We start from the raw sequence: 18,920 nt of genomic DNA, 5'->3' as shown, positions 1-18,920 counted from the left end.
GTGTGTGTGTGTGTGTGTGTGTGTGTGTGTGTGTGTGTGTGTGTGTGTGTGTGTGTGTGTGTGTGTTTGGACGGTCTGTGTCACATTATTTGCGAGTGGAGATGAAATGAAGCATCTTCCTCTCTTCTTGGAATAATTTGTTTGAGAGATGTTCAGATAATCTTCGTCCATGTATAACATTCAGTCAGTTATAATAAAGTCTGTATTATGTCTCTAATGTGTAAAGAATATGCCAAAAGAATATTTTCAGCATCTGGATATAAAGAGAAATCATCTGATGTTCGCCTCTTAAATGTCTTGTAGTGTCTCTTCTGTTTTCTGGTGGAGCAGAAGTCGAGTTTGAGGTTTCAAACGCGTGCCGCCGGCAGCTGTGGCGTGATGGCCGTCCTGCACCCGACAGCATTATACAGGCACGCTGATTCACTGAATGACATGGAGCTCATCTCGCCGCCTTCTGTTAATGAGTGAATTTTGTGAGGCGGAGCTCTGAGGCTGCTCGTTTCCTCAGACTCGTCAGAAAACATCAGACTGTTCCTGTTTTACGGGCTGAAAAAAGGCCAAAAACAGATTATTTTGTACTCATTCATGTTTCAGTTTAGCTCAGAGAGTCTGAGGTGGGCCTGATCCCAGTAAATAGCCACAGCCTCTCCTGGTTTCCTTCTGTCCCAGGATTCCCACAGTCATACAAACTGAGACCAGTACAACTAGAAAACATGCATGTTTGCTGGTTTAGCTCATGTCGAGCCATCAGAGAAAAACAAGAAAGCCGCTGTGAGCAGAAACGTTAACTGTCGCGTTCGTGGTCGTTCAACATGCAGCAGCTGTCACTTTCTTTGCTACTCAGGTCCAAACAATCAGGACCCTGCAGGAGAATCTGCTGCCTGATCATAAGAGTGGGTGACTTAGCAGCCAGTTAGCATCCGTTCACGCTGAAATCAGCTAAATCAACGCAGGGGGCAGCGCTGGAGGGCGTTTCTGTGTCAGTTACCGGTGAGACATGAAGAAGAATCCAGGAAGTCCAGTTTGAAAAACACATCCTTGAATCTGAAAGCTTCTCAGATACCAAAACACTGAGCGATGGTTTGTAGTCGTCACAGACTCTTCAGCTGCAGCCGTTCATAGCACGATGTCATAGCACGGTGGCACAGGTGGTAACACTGTGGCCTCACAGCTTGAAGGTCCCGGTTCGAATCCTGCTGTGGGCGCTGGGGGCGTGTCCTCCACCATGTGCCTGCTGCTCGAGGAAAGGGGCCTTCTCTGTTCTCCTGGGGTGTCCTCCATAAAATACCCCCACTAAAAACATGCAAGAAGATCACCATCAGCAGCCTCCTCGTAAAGACCCGGAGATGAAGTCGACCTGCAGTGAGGTCGCTTTGTGTCACATAAAAACACAGACGGTGTGTTTCGGTGAGATGAAATGAACGAAACGTAGCATCAACAGTGAAGCAGCCTGCGTGTGAAATACTTCAGATCAGCTGGACTGAACACAGTAACTCATCAGAGCAGCTTTCTTCAGGCGAGACCATCAGGAGACTTAAATCCCAAAAATGTGGACTTAAAGCCTCACAGCAGTAATGAGAGCGTGATAAAATATTAACTTTTCAATAAGCAGAAAATGGGAAATACTGAGAAATTCCTCAAGTCAACTCCAGAAAGCGAAACCTGCGTCTGAGTGAAGAACGAGGCGGCGGCAGCTGAAAGCGCCGCGAGCCGACGTGAAGGCCATTAGCAGCTTCATCATCACATTTCCACCGATCTCACGCTACGGCAACATTAAGCCTTTTAATCCCGCCAATAATCAGACCTGCCTGCATCTTTCATGAGCAGAGAGGTTCCTCCGCGGTGGAAGTGGGCGTGTGATTCTGTGTAAATAACCTCTCCCCGACCCCACAGGATGGATTTTGTGGCGAGGCGAGAGCGGTGACGTGAGCGCCATAACAAAGATTTGTGTCCTCAGAGGGAAGAAATGGCTGCCGGTCCCAGGAGAAGCTCGCTGATGTCTCCCTTTGCACTGACTGTAAAACACACTTTGCACTGTTACAGACTGCTGATTGAGAAGTTGGTGCATTCTGCAGTTTTGGGGTCTTTTGGGGGCTTTCAGTCGCCTTTAAAGCTTTGCACACTGAGACCTGAGTGCTGTGTTTTATCACATGCAAGCTGTCAGTCTGTCAGAGCCTTCAGCTGTCCTGATGTGCATCTGGACTAAGACGATGTTTCTGTTGGTGCTTCACCACGTCCAATAACTAATTTTAGTTTGTGCAGACTACAGACTGAATAAACTTTATTTGTGTTGCAGCTTTCATGCAGGAAGTGCAGCTCAAAGTGCTTCACAACAAAGAAATCGCATGCAGCAAGTGAGTGCTGCACAAAGAAAAGACGAAAGATGGACAATAAAACCCACGAGATAAAGGCAGTAAAAGTAAGAGAAGGGTGAAGCTGAAAATAGAGACGATGCATGACATGAGAGAAGGAAAATAAAAACGCAATGCAATGATAAAATACAGGTAGAAATAGATTACATAGAATGCATAAAATCAAGTAAAACCGTGTATGTACAGAGCTGAGATACCAGGAAACACACGGTGTTGTGAAAAACATGGCAGGCGTCATCGTACCTCGTCTGAGAAACCTTCCGTGTTTCTGCTGCTCCTCAGTTTTTGGAGCTCTCCTCATAAAACTCACGCTGCTGCTGCTGTTGCTTTGTGTCTCTGTTTGCTTTGATTCAGCTGAGGCGGCCATGTTGTTGGCGTGACCCGAGCAGCGGCGAGCAGCAGGCAGCACCTGTCCTGTCTGTTTGTTTAGTGTCTGTGTGTGTTTGCTCTGTGATAAATGAGGCTGGTAATGACACTTTAACAATGAGTGCATTAGTGCTGCACCGGGCCTCACATCAGCAGCCTCCAGCGCCGCCGGCCGATGACACCTGGAGCGGCAGCGGCATTATGTTTATTATAAAGTGCTGAGCCCCGCCTCTCTCTGAGCTCACATCTGTGCACTAACTTTATCTCAAACGCATGTTTGCTTTTTATTCTGAGCTGGCTGAGTATCTGCTGCTGCTCTGGACAGTCATTAATCAATAGCAGCTCTCATGAGGCGTTTAGGGTCTGTGCTTTGGTGCATATGATTGTTTCATGTGTCACCTGTTTGTTTCTGGCCCTAGTCAGTATGGATACATGCAGAAGTGGTTAAACATGCTTATTTGATATACTTATTTACCTTCTTTCCAAGACTGAGATGAGAGCATTGACACTGCTTTCATGTTTGTGCGTTCAGACCAGAGCTGATGTCAGGATGCGGTTAGCTTAGCATACAGACTGGAAGCAGCTAATGTTGGTTTAACCTGCACACAAACAGAAACTTAGAAATGGACAGTTTGGTTTTGGGCTGGAGTTCCATGATGGAAATGGTCCCTGATGATGGCGTGGAACACTTTAATGCTGAGATGATGCTCAGCAAACAAACAATGAGTAACTTTCAACTTTCTGACAGAAGCTCCTCAATGAAAAAGATGTTTTTTCAAGGTGATAAACTCTTTTATTTGAACTTTTAATGCAGGCACGCTGAGGGAGACACTGCACTGACCAAACTAAACAGCCCATTTGTACAAGTGACACCTTTGGAGAGTAAAAACGTGATTTTATGAGCAATTCATTAACAGAAGAAGAAGAAATACTTTATTAATCACGCACATACATGCTACACATGCTTTTTTTTTATGGAGGATGCACCAGGTAAACACGGGCAGAACATGCGAACCCACAGCAGGAATCGAACCCGGGACCTTCTAGCTGTGAGGCGACAATGTTACCACCATGCCACAAAACATCCATGTACCTCTTCCTCTAACCCACATTTTTACAAAATATAATAATAATAATAATAATAAGAAGAAGAAGAATAACAACAACAACAACAACAATAATAATAATGATGATGTCTGGCCCCTCAAAGGTTGAGACCAGCTCTAGTCCTGGTTTACTATGAACGAGCTGTCCCAGTTCATGGTGCCTGTGGACCTGATGCTGGTGTGAAGTGGTTCTTCAGCATCGCTGCTGTTTCACACTTGTGACGGATCCGCGCAGACCTGTTGTGTATCTGACAATCTGTCGCCATATGCTTTCCTGCTCTCTCTCCTGTCTTGAAGGAACAGAGGCTGTGAGGTAATAGTGCGCAGGAGGGGGTGGTAGAGAGAGAGAGAGAGAGAGAGAGAGAGAGAGAGAGAGAGAGAGAGAGAGAGAGAGAGAGAGAATATAGGCCGGGCATCACACGGAGGTTTGGCTGCAGACTGGTCGGGATCCCTCGCCGCCTCGGTCGCTTCACGCGCATCAGGTCAGTGAAACCAAACGCGCTGTGCGCGAAAATATCACAGAGAGCATGCTGGGAAGGGGCGGCGGGGGGTGCTTGGGTGTTGTTTGTGTGTTTTCGTGGGGGGGAACTGAATTGCATTTGTGTAGCAGCTCGGGTGATTTCAGCGGTGTGAAGATGCGGAGTGAGCGGGTGCGCACAGGTTATAGGCGTGAGCTGCTGGCGTGTGTCTCCGTGCGCGCGGCTGTGCGGATAAACATGAGGCGGCAGACGGTCCGCAGGTATCAGCTTCACCTGGACGGACGCGTTCGTGCAGCACATGGAAACGGGAGGGAAGACGCGCTGTCTGTGCAAAAACCACCGTTTAATACTGAGTTTTGGCACCTGGGTGCTAAACATGAAGGCGTGCGGCGGATCACACCTCCCTCCCCTCTCCCTCCCTCCCCCCCCCCCCCCCCCCCCCCCCCCCCCCGCTCGGTGTTAGAGGCTCTGTCTTTTCATCCAGGTGAAGGCGGATCGTCTTGCCTCTTTCAGCGCCATGTCTCGCCTGTAGGTGCTAGTGATGAGGCGGGAGGGAGGAAGAAGAAGAAGAGGAGGAGGAGGAGGCTGTGGCTGGAAATCATTGAGGAGGATGTGGCAGATCGCGAGCTGCTGAATGAGGAGGGCCTGCCCGGCTCCGGTCCTCCGCAGTGCCGTCACCAGCAGCAGCAGCAGCAGCAGCAGCAGCAGCAGCTCGGCTGGTGATGGATGGTGGAGAGGATGAATTATTTATAGCTGCCAGCGCATTGATTAGCTTTATGTAATGCACCGGCAGCTGTGTGCGCGTGTTTACGGAGACGGGCTGTCACAGAGGAGGGCGGTGTTTGTGGGTTTGTGCATCAAAGAAAGAGTGTTTGAAAAGAAAGGTGTGTGTCCCCGTGCACGTGCCTGCGCGTGCACACGCTTGTCAGATGATGTTTGAGAGGTGGTGTGTGTGTGTGTGTGTGTGTGTGTGTGTGTGTGTGTGTGAGAGAGAGAGAGAGAGAGAGTGAATGGGTGTGAGATACAAGCATCTTCAATCCCAGCCAATCACATGCAGAGAGAGACTGAACCATAGTAACCTTTACAACAGCTTCCCTGCACATTTAAAGGAAAACGCCCTCACGTGAGGGTGTGTGTGGTTTGGATTTAATCAGCATTCATTTGCTCTTCCTGTGGAGAGCTGGACAAACGTGAGCATCACGTCCAGGTGTGTCCAGGTGCGTCCAGCAGCCTCAGTGAAGCTCGTGCTTTGGTGTCTCTCCTGTGGGATCAAAGAAACACAAACTGCATTTAAAGCTCAACGCAGCCTGATCAGGTGTGATGCATCTGTGTGGTGCTGACGGTATCAGCAGGTGAAATCCAGCAGCTCAGTGCTCATATGCAGAAGCTCCGTAAACCCTGTGAATCTGACCGTGACTACAGACATATTTTAGCAGACTGGTTATAGATCCACAGCTGCTGGGATCTTTTTTCTGCCTTTATTCTTCCCTTACCTGGAGCTTTCAGTTTGTTCATTTTCAGCCCTGTGGAGGGGATTCCTGTGATCTGTGGCAGATCTGGACCGTCGGTCCTCCAGTCGGCTCAGATGCACCAGGTGAGCCCAGAGCTGGGGCCATGCGAGCAGTCAAAGTGAGGAAATAACTCACCTCAAAGCTCACGTCTTGCTCTCCTTCCGGAGCTGCCGGTGGCATCTGAAGGTGTAATTTCTGTTGACCTTTAATCTTTCTGTCAGGTCGTGCAGCTGCTTTTTGGCCACGCCAAAAGCACTTTATAACAAATCGCGCTGCAGTACATCAGCAAGCAAAGCACTGACTTCAGGCTCACTGTGAGCGCGAGGAAGCGTTTCCATTACTGGAGCTGCATCGTTTCTCTCTTCTCAATAGAAAATGTGGCAGCACTCAGCAGATGAATGACGCTGGAGTATCGCTGCTTGAATCTGTGGCTTTGTGCTCCTGAGCGGTGAGAGCTTTGAGTGACAGCTGCACAGAAAGATTCGCCCGACATGTTGGCATTCAGAGCCTGTCTGTCACCCTGCTGCTGCCATAAACAGACGTCTATGCATGTGAGCTATCAGTGCACTGATGTGCCATTAGCTCCATCACACTCGCTGCACAGTATGAGCTATATGCTGAGAGGCAACCCTCCCTCGTTCCTCTGGCTCAGTGATGAAGGCATCTTTGTCAGTTTCTGCAGCCAGAACCTCCTAATTTGGTGAAAGGGGACGGAGGTGAGGTGGGATAAGAAAGTGGCAACCGCCAGGGCTGAGTATAATAGGCTTGGACACCTGTCAATCAAGCAAAATCAGCCCAAAAATAGCCTTAAAGGCCCAGTCAGAGTTTGTTTTGACAGTCAGACTTTTAGATATCAGTTCTTTAAATACGGAGAAGAAGAGACAGATGAGACCTTCGGCTCTCAGCTTCCTCGTGTCGTCCTTACAGTGCTGATTTATCAACATAGAAAAGTTCATTGTCGACCCTGGAAACAGCGGTTAGACCAGAAAAAGGAGGCGTGAAATGCAGCAGAGAGTTTTAAAGCAGCCTTCAATGGACCGACGTAAAAGATTTCCTTCTTTGTAGAAACAGTGCCATCAAGCGCATCGTTCCTTCAATAAGTGACTCTCAAACCGCTTTTTCACCAAAGTTGCTCAAAAGCAACTATTGATCAGAAGACGCAGACGACCATTAAATACAAGACGAATGTCCTCCTCCAGCTTCTCTCTGACGTCGGCACGGTTCACGCTGCAGGTCAACAGTAAAGCCGGTCATGTTTGGCTGCAGCTGGTTCCTGTGAACCAGAGCAGAACCAGCTCTTTGTGGGTGAAAAGGGGTTTCGTAGACTGTTAGTAGACGTTTCATGGAGTGTGGCGTCACTAAACGTGAATAATAGGCTGCAGACAAGTGCGATAAGTGGAAATGGAAACACGATAAAATGATGTTGTGAAGAGAAATCTTATTTACTGCCTCCAGCGAATCTGGATGTAAATAATACACAATCTGGAATGATACAGAATATTTAGTGCGCCATCACAGTGGATGCTGTCTGCTGTTTTTTCTGCGTAGTTTCTGAGCCAATGGGTTCTCACTGGTTGCGAAATGTTTCCACGTTGAACGCACCCCCGATGCTCTGAAGCTGAACATCTGCATGCTGATCATATGTGTGTATGTAGGAGGAGTATTTCGTCACGCTTTCACTCTGCAGGAGCTTCACTACAGGAGCGGCTGTACGTCAGACTTCATAACAGCTGCATTATTTATAACCGACTGTGCTCTGAAATACCTTCAATTAGGTTGCCTGGAGTTATTTATGTGGAATGAATGTCTCAGTTTTCCTGCTGTGAGACCTCTCACTACACTGTCAGCCGCGTACAGTTAGCTGATTTACTATAAAGGTCAAGTGTGGAAATATAAAAAGATTATGTCTACTGCGTGTGTGTTTGCTGTTTTATTTCTTGCAGGCTGAGTATGACAACATGAAAAATTCAAGCTCTCATCCATTATCCAGAGATTATGACGCCGGGATGAGGGAGTCGCTCAGGAAATGCAAAGCTAAACAGGAGGACGAGTCTCAGCTCTGAAGACGTGCTTCTGAGCGTTTCTCTGCGAGTTTTGGTTGATTAGTTTTCCCTGATGAAGCTGTCACTGCGTTCGATTCCTCAGCCGCTGACATACAGGAAGCTTCACGGTCTCAGACAGATGTGAAGGATCAGATTAAATGACAGGAAGGACTGTTAAACAGCAGGAGGGCGGGGGGGGAAACTAGTGCAGCCTTCAGCAGAGACTAAACTATGATATTAGAAACATTAAGTTCAGTTTACAGACGAAGCACAAGGTTAGCCTTTAAAGGCCAGTTATTTACAGAAACTACAAACTCTTCAAGTCCAAAAGAATTCAAATTTCTCTTGTTTTTCTAGTTTTATTTTACTTCTTTCACTGAGACATGGTGGAAAATATGCAGCCGTGCAGCATTTCTGAAAATACAGTGAGAGGTTTAGTAGTGAAAGTGGAATAACACATGTTTGATGCCTGTCATTTGATTTTGGGGCGAAATAAATCACAGTTTACTTGGAATCAGTAATTTGGATGACAGAAGTTTGCAGCACAATGATGTCATCATGATGTCATTCTTCTGAAAGTCAATAAATTATTGATTGACTGCCCAGTGATACAAATGGAAACCCTTTGGCTTATTTTGACTGATTGTCAGGAAAAATTAGCACCTTGAAGCAGTAACCTGTGATCATATTTGACGTCTTTCTAAGCGATCAGTTGGTAATAAAACAACCCAAAGATTTACCTGTTGCTGATAGTTCAGCAGCAGCAGCTCAGGTTGAGAGGGTTCACACTGATTGGTTCACAGTGTCAAACACTTCTTGGATGGTCCCCAGTTTGACCTGGACGCACAGAGTCACGGATCCAAAAAGCGTCACCGAGCACCGAGTTACTGAATCCAGCGGCGGTGTTGTCAGAGGGGCTGATAGCGGCTGGATGGAGTGTTTAATCTGGTTGAAATGTTACGCAGATAATGTGGAGCGAGCTTCATGCTGCATGAGGAGGCTCAGCCGCCACCGCCGCCGCCGCCGCCTTATCTTCCCGCTGCAGCTCAGTTCGGCCGGAGCGAGCCTGAACACCAGACCACGGTCACATGATCTGTAAACACATTGAGTCTAAATCTCCATCTGTGCAGGTTAGAAGTTCACTTCAGAGGCGACCTCGTCCTCTCGGCCTGAGTTTGCAGTGATCTGTTGCTCTCACTCAGTCTGAACTTGTTTCTCACGGCTGGAAACGAGGGACGGCCTGAAAACAGAGTGTCTGTCTTCACTTTGTCGCTGCGATGCTTTTTGTTCCGAGCTGTTTTGTCGCGCTGCAGTTAAAGTCCGCCTCGTTATCTTCTCAGTTAATGGGTTTGTCTGGAACGTGACGTCTCCAGATGAGACGCGAAGAGCAAACAGGCTGATGAACCCTGACCTGAACCTCGTCCTCCTGAGATCTGAAACCAAGTCGAAACCGTCGAACTGCCTGTCGAAGAAAAGAGGATCGAACAAAATGTCCAAAACTCAGCCTGTCCTCACAAAGACAGAAGGACGAGAACACAGACAGTCAGACATCATGTGGGGAGAGGTTTAACTCCCAGTGACTGTTTGCAGAGTGAGTCAACGTCTCACATTCAGACTACAGGCCGCGCACACACACACACACACACACACACACACACACACACACACACACACACACACACACACACACACACACACACACACACAGAGGGTGAAGCTGCACAGTTATGAAAGAAGCTAATGAGGAGCCTGAAGGTAGAGGAGGAGGAGGAGGACGATGAAGATGAATCGGGGATGACTGACCTGCTGTTGCGTGACACTTCAGAGTCAACAGCAGGACAGGGACCAGTTAGTTTAACTGGTCCAGGTCAGCTGTTTCAGAGGACAATCAGCTTCCCAGTGAAGCGGCTCTCGTGGCCTAAAAGAAAAACGTTTTGAAACAATCAGCTGTTTCCGTACGACTGGCTGTCTGCTGCTCACCTGTCTGTTGAACCACACATTACCTGTCCATCTGTCTGCCTACCTGTCTGTCTACACCTGCGCTGCTTCACTGTGCAGCTGATGAAGCGTTTCAGCCTGATGACTCATCCTAAAAACCGTCTGAGTCACCGACGCCTCGCCGGCTCGTTGTATCTCACACCTGTGATAGATTTCTCTCCAGCTTCCCGTTCGATGACTCATGGTAAAATATTTTGACGGTTATTGCTTTTTAATGACCGCTCAGGTGTTTAATAAGGAGACATCGCTTCGACCTGGTGGCTTCATGTTAACGTAAATGCAAACACAGCGGTGCTGCTCAGTCTTTTAATGCAAATCAGTGCAGAAGTCGGTGTAGGAGCAGCAGTGCCGTCATTAGCTGTTAGCCTGCATCAGGTTTACATCCCTGCTCTCAGTGTGATTCAGTGTTTCTGCTTCTTGAACTCGGCTGATCTCAGGACCCTGTGTGCCGTCGGCCTCTTCCTCTCTTTGAGCCGTCCTATAGCTGATGCAAAGAGCCACTGTTGCCCCGGCAACGACCCTTTGGCACCTGTTGCCGTGCATCGCCGTGTTAGCGTTAGCCAACCGGCAACGCTCCGGCTGACTTGGGAGGGAAAGCAGCTTGTGCAGCAGCAGGGAGGGAGATGCACCGGCGGAGACGGAGGAGGCTGCACCTCAGTTTGTTGGAGGTTTCTCGGCTCCGGGTGCAGGGCGACAGCATGAGCCCGCTGGTGTGTGTTTCTTATTGTCAACAGATTATTTAAAAGACCAAAACCAACAATGAATCAGTCCTAATAACCAGAACTGCTTGTGAATCACAGCCTGATAGATCCACAGTGAGCCACGCTGCTGCATTAGCCTTCATTATCACGTGTTTGTTGTATTCCACGTTATCTCTTTTACGCCAGTAAGATCGTTCATTACAGTGAAAGAGAAGCAATAATTACATTTTTTCAGTGTTTTTTAATGAACCTGTGGCCTACAGTGTGAAAAAAAGGGGTTTTCTATTTAATTCTGACATTAAAGTGGCTTCAAAAGAAATAATAACTTGCAGTTAAACGATGCTTGTGCTGGTCCAGGAACAGCTGAGGGTTGTGGCCCTTCCGTCTGTCCACAGAGGATGAAACTATGATCCTGTTTGCAAATGTTCTCAGCTTTTTTTGCCTTTGATTCACCGTTTTTGGTTTCCAGGTCCTCTCGGACAAAAGCTCCGTCTCTGTGCTTTGACCTTGGCTTCACTGAGCCCCTCACGTCACCCCTCAGAAAACACACAGATTTATTGTTCAATCAGCCATGTAATGAATCCCACCATCCAGAATCCCCAGCTAATTAACCGCACAGCAGGTTCCAGCGCTAAGTTAAATAACTTGGCTGGCCCACACAGTGGCCGCCTTGAAGCAGAGCCAATTCACTTAATTCAAACTAAATACCTTCAATATATTCAGAAGAAACCAAAGAGACTCCCTGCTGAGACAGTATGCTCAGTTTTCCATTCAGTGTTTTTGATTTGAGGCTGTGTTTTTCGGGATGTTGTGCAGAACATAAGTCGTTGTGGATCAGGGCTTTGCGCCGGCGTGGCGAGCTGCCGCTGCAGCGACGCCTCTGCTGTCCTGTTAAACACCCGGCTGTCACTGCGCTCATCATGGAGCTCCTCGCGCTGTCAGACGGTGACAGGAAATGGGGCAAATCTTTGCCCTGTTGCTCTGTTCAACACAGTGTTGGCAGCGTGACAGCGGTGTCTCGTTACACTGTGCGAGGCCTGAAACAGAAGCGGGTCATGAATCAGCGTTGGACAGAAGCTGTTTGGACGAGACGATGAAGACAAGTCGCCATTTTTACTGAAGGCTTTGCGCTGCTCCTGCCCTGTGCTGTGCGCTCCCTCTGATAATATGACGCCTCTGCAGTTTGCGTACATGGACGTATCGGTCAATGCTTCATTACCAACTGGGCAAAGCAGGCAACTACCGCAGGGCCCCTGAAATTACCTCATGCTAATTGAATGCAGAGAAAGCCGAGGGCCAGGTGATGTTTTCAGCGCAGGAATGATGCTTAGCTTCAGGGTGTTTTCAAGCTGCCACTGCACATACACCATGCAGACTGTGGGCAGCATGGGCGGTCAGCGGAGGGGCCCCCCGACAATATATCCGGCCATGTTTGTCGTACATTATCAGGCCCTGTCTGTGCTTTCATGAAATACTCCACAGTCACTGTGCTCATGTTCATTCATTCGCTCTGATGGAGCTGGAGGGAAGCAGAAGGTTTGCAGTGAGATGTCCACTACTTGTTGGAGAAAGCACAGGCAGTCCAGTCTGACCAGTCACACTTGTGCTCCTGACATGTAGATTGAGTTTTAGAGAAGGCCTGTGGCGTAGCTATGGTGGCTATGGTGGCTATGGTGGCTATGGTGGCTACTTGCAAAGGCTGCGTTAGTGTGGGATTGGTGTTTAAGATACTGGTGAGACAATGAAACCTGATCCAGGAAGTCCAGTCTGAGGAACAGATTGATCCATTCACTGGCTATCAGAAGCCAGAATGCTGCACAATGGGTCGCAGTACTCACAGGCAGGATTTTATGAAGGCAGCATCAAATCTGTGACGTGCAACACTGTGTGATGTTGAGCCTGCTTCAACTTTTTTGCTGGACGATGCTGCGTTGTTTTGTCGAGGCCGTCTACATTTGCATGCCTGCTGCACAGATCAGTGTCCTTCCAATGAATGACAGAGATGCGTTTTTAGATGTTAATCCCATTTATTTCCTGCCATTAGCAAGTGTAAAAATCCACTGCTGTCTTGATACGAGTACAGAAATGTGAAAGAATTGTGCAAAATAGTCCAGAATCAGATCCAGCCAAGACCTCCTGCAGTGTACACTAAGCTAACACACTCTTTAAATAAAGTTTCTCTCAGATCTCTCAGTGTTTTGAACCTCTTTGCAGATCTTCCTGTTGGTGTAGGCCAGTGAGCGACCCACTGTGAGCTGCACAGCTCTTTGTTTCATGCTAATCATCCATTGTTCCTGCTGCCACATCCACTTTGTCCAGGGGGAAGAGCTATATTGAGCGTAACTTCATTATGGGCCCACCCACAGAAACCCCCTGCCCCTCCGCCCCGATGCTCAAGCGCACACTTTTTATTATTCCAGCGTGATGTCGATGACTTGACAGTTAAATTTTCAGCATTCAGATAACGCTCTCATTTGAAGTGTTTTACAAGAGTTGAATGAGCGTCAGCGCCCATCAAACGGTACAAGCGGCTGTTTTTTAATCACGTGAAAAGAAGAAATGTGATTCTCAACTCAATTAATCAATAAGCTGAAAAACTCAATAACGATTAAGATTTTTGCTTAATTGAGTCATTCATCAAACCAAAAGGCCTAAAAGCTGAATAACAACTATTCCAGCTTCCTTTTGCTTACTTTGTTTTGCATTATTGTAAGTTGAATATTTGGGGGTTTCAGACATATTAAAGACACTTTGACCTCTGGGAGCTTCTGCATCTGCATTTTTAACTGTTTTTGTGATTGACAGTTAAGGGGGGTCAATTCAACGTGACGAACTGACCGACAGACCATCATTGCATCCAAGCAGAATCACGCTGTTTGCGTGGATAAAGAAATCTATGACAGATGAGATGTTTGTGAAAACAGTCGCAGCGAGACATAAAAATGGAACCCGGCTCCTCTTTTGTTTTTCTGGTTTGAGCTGTTATCATTTTGCTCTCCGTCTCCCGGCAGCATTCATCACTGTACTCGAGCAGTTGGCAGGCGTAGCAAACCTCCCGCCCACACAGCATCGCCGCCCACCCTCCCAGCATGCTGCTGGCCACTTACCACAGCCCTCTTAACCCTGATGGAGTGAAGGGGAGGCTCAGTGAGCGCTTATCGACAGGAAAAAATAGCTGAGGGAAGAAACAAACAGCATTTATATTCAACAATTTACATACCAGTGAATGTTACCGCGGTCGGTCTCTGCTTATCTTCGTGGCACTGACGCTGCGTTCCTTTAAAAATGAGGTCATTTCTGCATGGCTGAAAGTTCTGAAGCTTGGTGCTCCAAAAAGCAGCTGGCGATGGTTAAAGGTGTAAAACAACCTGCGTCCTGAACGCATCATCGCTCGCTGACAGCAGAGAGGACACAGACAGCAGTGTTCAAGCTGTTGTTTTGACGCCTTTATCTGTCCTGTTTTTTTTTTATTTCATGGGCTACACAGATCCTTTACACATGCAGAGTTTTATTTATTCCAGTTGGAATAGACAGAAAAGCTGAAGCTGAACAGACAGTGAAAGGAGCGCCGCCCACATAAAATCACAGTAAAGGCAGAAAATAAGTAAGAAATGTTCCAGCTCTGCCAAGACAAGTGAAACTTTTGTAATTCTGTTTAGTTGTGCAGAAAACTGATGGTTCATGCCAATTTATGATCCGATGATTTAGCATTTATCCCAATTTTTTTTAACTTTATAATGAGCCGCTGCTGCTGCTGCTTTTAACAGTCGTGAACTGAACTCTGACAGCAGCCGTCATGTGACTGCATGGAGTCGCTGTATCGCTCCGCCAGGCGAAGCACCTGCAGCGTCAGGATAGGTGAGCAGTGTGAAGTAGTTCCTCACACCAGGAGATGAGAACTTTTCAAATGAGGAAAACCATCATGTGCCTTTGTGATACTGATCCCGAAATATCGATGAAAGCGTATCCGTAGAATAAAGTTTAGAAATGTGAATAGGTGACAGAAATCCCTCAGTCTGACTCGTGTGGACTGAAGGTGTCGTGACCTCGGCGCCGCTGCAGAGACCCGACATGTCTGCCGTGACTCTGTGAAGTCCCTTTAACCCAGATGAATCGATGAAAGCGTATCCGTAGAATAAAGTTTAGAAATGTGAATAGGTGACAGAAATCCCTCAGTCTGACTCGTGTGGACTGAAGGTGTCGTGACCTCGGCGCCGCTGCAGAGACCCGACATGTCTGCCGTGACTCTGTGAAGTCCCTTTAACCCAGATCTGTCCGACACGGAGCAGCAGACGCTCCGAATGAAGACAAACCACTCAGCTCTCCATGCATTATGCAGTGTTTGTGTCTCTGAGGACTTCTGTCCTCTGCAAGCAGAGGAAGAAGAGCAAACACTGAGCTCCACAGCTTGAAATCACTAATTCAGTGTATCGTCTTCCTGCAGTTGGTGGACACATTTATCCTTTAGTAAAAAAAAGAAAGCAGAAACCTGCTTCTCGCTGGTGGAAGAGGCCGTCGCTGCTTTCTGTCCTCGAGCGGCTGATTTTTACCTCCTCATCATGGCTCTGTCTTCATCACTGCAGCAGTTTTGTCTTTATTTTTCTGACTTTAAGCTTGAAATTTAGTTCTCTAATATGAACCAGATTTTCTCTGGTGACAATCACACGTGAATATCTGACAGATAACAGCGTAAAAGGCGTTTTAATGGCCTGAGCTTCTGTCAGTTCATCAGCCTAAAGAATAAACTCAAACTGCTGGCTCACAGGTGACCCGCAGGGCCTGAATCGTTAAAATGACGACATGCTGATGAATCAGGGTGAAGTCAGACTCTTTTTTTAACCATGAGGACATCTCAAAGCTTTGCTGCGGCTTTGTTGTTGCTTTATTTTACACCACTTGGTCAAACAAAGGCAATTATTTACAGGCGTGTTTGTATTAGAAAAAAGATAAATGTGATATTTCATGGATGGTTTATAGAACAAGAAATTAAAGGTAAATACTGTCGATAGTTTTGTAGAAATCCACCGTGTCTTTATCAAGGTATCATCATTACTTTCAGAGAAGTTTAATCCACAACAAGCTGACTAACACACATTTCTGGCATGTTATCGCCTCAAGAGGTTTTAATGGCTGTACGTTAGCAAACAGCTGCTTTCTTACACATCTAGCATGCACAGCTTCCACTCAGACCGAGCTGTGCATTAAATGTGGCCCAAAACCAAAACTATGAGCTAAAAGCTAAAAGAGTTGTTTGTAGTTGTCTCGCTGCAGCACGGCTCTTTGTGTCTACACACTGTCCCTTGAGTCAGTGTTAATGTGGCATATTGACAAGCGCGGCTTTAAGCGCGCCACCTTTAGCACCTTCACTGGTATTTCAGCCGTGACGCATCAATCAGTTTTCCGTTCGCTGAACATTTACTGCCTGAACTCCTCCAGCAGCGGTCTGTGCAGCTGACAGCGAGCTGCCTGACAGTCCTCAGGCTTTGGAACAGGTGTTTCACCTCGAGGCGTTTCGCTCGCTGACCAGGAGAGCCAAGGTGCTTTTTGCAGCTGTTAGCAGGTGACTTGTGGCTACAGCTTGAATTAGCACCTGCGGGACCGTCAAACTGTCGAAAGGCCCTCGAGTGAGTGACCACACCCCGAAGACAGTGCCGCCGTCCTTCATCTCTGGTGTCTCTGTTTTGAATGTGCTGCTTGAAAGTTTTCTTAAATTGATGCTGAAAGATTTACAGGAAAGCTGCACCGAGGAGCAATGGTCTGCTGCAGTTTTGGGGGGTTTTGGTTGTATTCTGAGCATTTTGTCTTTGAGCTGATGGACGTTAAAGTTATGGGCCAGTCTGACAGCTGCAAAGTGGGACAAGCTGCTGAATGTTTTATCAGGTTTGTACGCAGTGTAAAGCTCTGTGATTGGATGTTTGCCACAGAAACGCTCCTTTGGAGTTGACGTCTCTCCGGTTTTACCATCCACAGGTTTTATTTTTGAGGACCAGATGTTTTCGAACACGGCTGCTCATTTGTTGTACTGATGAGTTTGTACTCAGAGGAAATGTGTGATATTTGGACGCAGTGCTCAGTGACGTCCCTGTTGGTCCATGTTGGAGTCAGACTGGTGTTGGTGTTGGAGCCTGAAGCAGGTGTAATCGAGTCACAGCGTCGACAGACGCTGTTAGGATCTGCACAGCGTTGACTGATGAGTATCCTTCTGTCTTCACCTCTGTCACGTCTTTCTGCTGAACCGTCTTTTTGCCTCTTTGTCACTTCTTCACCTCCATGTCCTCCTCTTCCTCTTCCCCCCTCTGTCACTTCATCTCCATCCATCACGTCCTCTTCCTCACTCTGTCATTGTCCCCTTCCATTTCCTTCTCCTCCCACTCTTTTCTATTGCATCCACTGCACATTTGCTCACAACTTCCACCTTCACTTTTATGTAATTCGCTCCCTTCCTCCACCTTCCTCTTCTGTCTAATCCCTCTCTACATTTATTGCAGCCTTTGATATTTTTGTCCTTCATTTTTTTTCTAACCAATCATCTTCTCCCTCTATCCTTCCTCCCTACCTTCCCCCTTTCCTCTGCCTTCCTCTGTCCTCATTTCTCTTGGTTACCCTCCCTCTCTCTTTATTTCCACCCCTGCACCCCCTCCCATCCTCTCGTTCTTTTCCTCTTTCTCTTCCTTCAGCCACCCAACCGCAAGACAAATGGACGAATGCCTCCTTGGTGATATATAGCCTGCTTCCTCCCCCTCCATCCTCCACCGCCTGAGGGGAGGAGGGGGAGGTATGCAGCTCCATATATGTGGCTTGAGAAGTAGCCAGAGTCAGTGGAGTATGGTTGGGTGGCATCATCGGCTCCATTTCTAAGCATTACTGTTGTGATTTTCAGTGATTCTACTGTTGTTGCTGTTGACTCGTTGTCCTAGAACAAGTCAATCATTACATCATCGCAGATATTTAAGTCCTAGTTTGTTATTTACACACACACACACACACACACACACACACACACACACACACACACACACGCACACACACACACACACACACGCACACACACACGCACACACACACAGTGTCAGGTTTAGATGAGTTTCAGCAGCGTTTTGTCTGCTGGAGTTTGTTGACTCGCTCAGATTTTGCTAATTTGTGCATATTTCCTTGATGTTTGTGCTTCTACCATGGGTCAGTTAGCTCAGCAAATCTTTTCTTTTTTGTCTGTTTTAATTGTGTTTATTGTTGGTGTACGATGCACAGGGTGTTTTATTTTGAAAATTTAACAGATTCTGTGCACCGTTCCCATGTCTGATTTCCTGTCTTCCACACTTCTTAGACGCTTCTGAAACATAGAAACGCCACGCGCGTGGTGACATTGCAGACATTGTCTAGAAGGCATCTAGGCATCGATCAGCTCTGTCATAAACGTCGTGGATCTGACGCAGACATGCTAACGTTTGCAGCATGTGTGAGAGCAGACGAAACACACTGTTAAATCTAAATCTAAACCCATTCCCGAGGCTGCATGTTGGTTTGAGAATAAAGACGCATTCTGAGGTGTTTGTGCACGAAGCTTCAGTCTTAATACATCAGCGCTACATGCACACACAGTGTTAAAGCATGTGGAGAAAAGCTACACACGCCTGAAGGCGGTCGGTCGCTCTTCCCAACAATGGCCGATAGCTATTAGAAACGCTGATTGACTAAAAACAGACAAGCGCGGGATAAATTAATGAGCTGATGAATTGGCAGAGGGTTGGTAGATGAAGGAGTAGGTGGATAAGTATATCAGATGCCAGCGTAGATGGATGGATGGAGAGAAGTGGAGAAATGATGAATGCTTGAATTAATTAAGAATTAATGAATGAAGTGGTGAGCTGAAGGGCGGCTGAATGGGTGCAAAGAGACTGTGGGTTGTAGAGCTGAAGTGATGGATGAGGGATAAATAAAGTTAGCGGTGATCGGACAAGTCAGAGAAATGAGGAATTGATGGATGAAAGGGTTGATGGACAAATGAGCAGAAGAATCGATGATAGATGGAGGGATTGGATGATTAAGTGACTAACAAAGCAGCTCCAAAACCAATAAAAAGGAAGTAAAGTGGGTGATAGATGAAATGATCGGGTGGATAATCGACCAGCTAAAAATATACACGTGGATGGTTGATAGATGGCGGATAGATAAAATAGGACACTGCCTCCTACTTAACCAACAGGACCGTCTCGTAGGACTGGCAGCCTCTCCTCCTGCTGCCTCTCTGGCTCGTGGAGTACCTCAAGGTTCTGTTTTAGGGCCCATTTTATTGGCTCTCTTTAGGCTCCATCCTCACTAACGTTACGTCTCTTTTGCTGACATGT

General features: G+C 47.2%; 1 protein-coding gene across 1 annotated transcript in view; it reads left to right on the top strand.

The window, feature by feature from the left end:
• The first annotated feature begins 4,112 nt into the window (after positions 1 to 4,112).
• The window catches only part of LOC139330823 (complexin-2), a 41,177-nt gene continuing 26,369 nt past the window's right edge, over positions 4,113 to 18,920 (top strand). The window contains exon 1 of the mRNA XM_070961934.1: positions 4,113 to 4,326. The gene's annotated coding sequence lies outside the window, so the exon portion shown is untranslated. The remainder of the gene's footprint in view (positions 4,327 to 18,920) is intronic.

This window comes from Chaetodon trifascialis, chromosome 5, assembly GCF_039877785.1.
Source record: "Chaetodon trifascialis isolate fChaTrf1 chromosome 5, fChaTrf1.hap1, whole genome shotgun sequence".
Lineage (NCBI taxonomy): Eukaryota > Metazoa > Chordata > Actinopteri > Chaetodontiformes > Chaetodontidae > Chaetodon > Chaetodon trifascialis.
The sequence above is the reverse complement of the archived record's forward strand: the minus strand, read 5'-3'. Positions and strand labels throughout refer to the sequence as shown.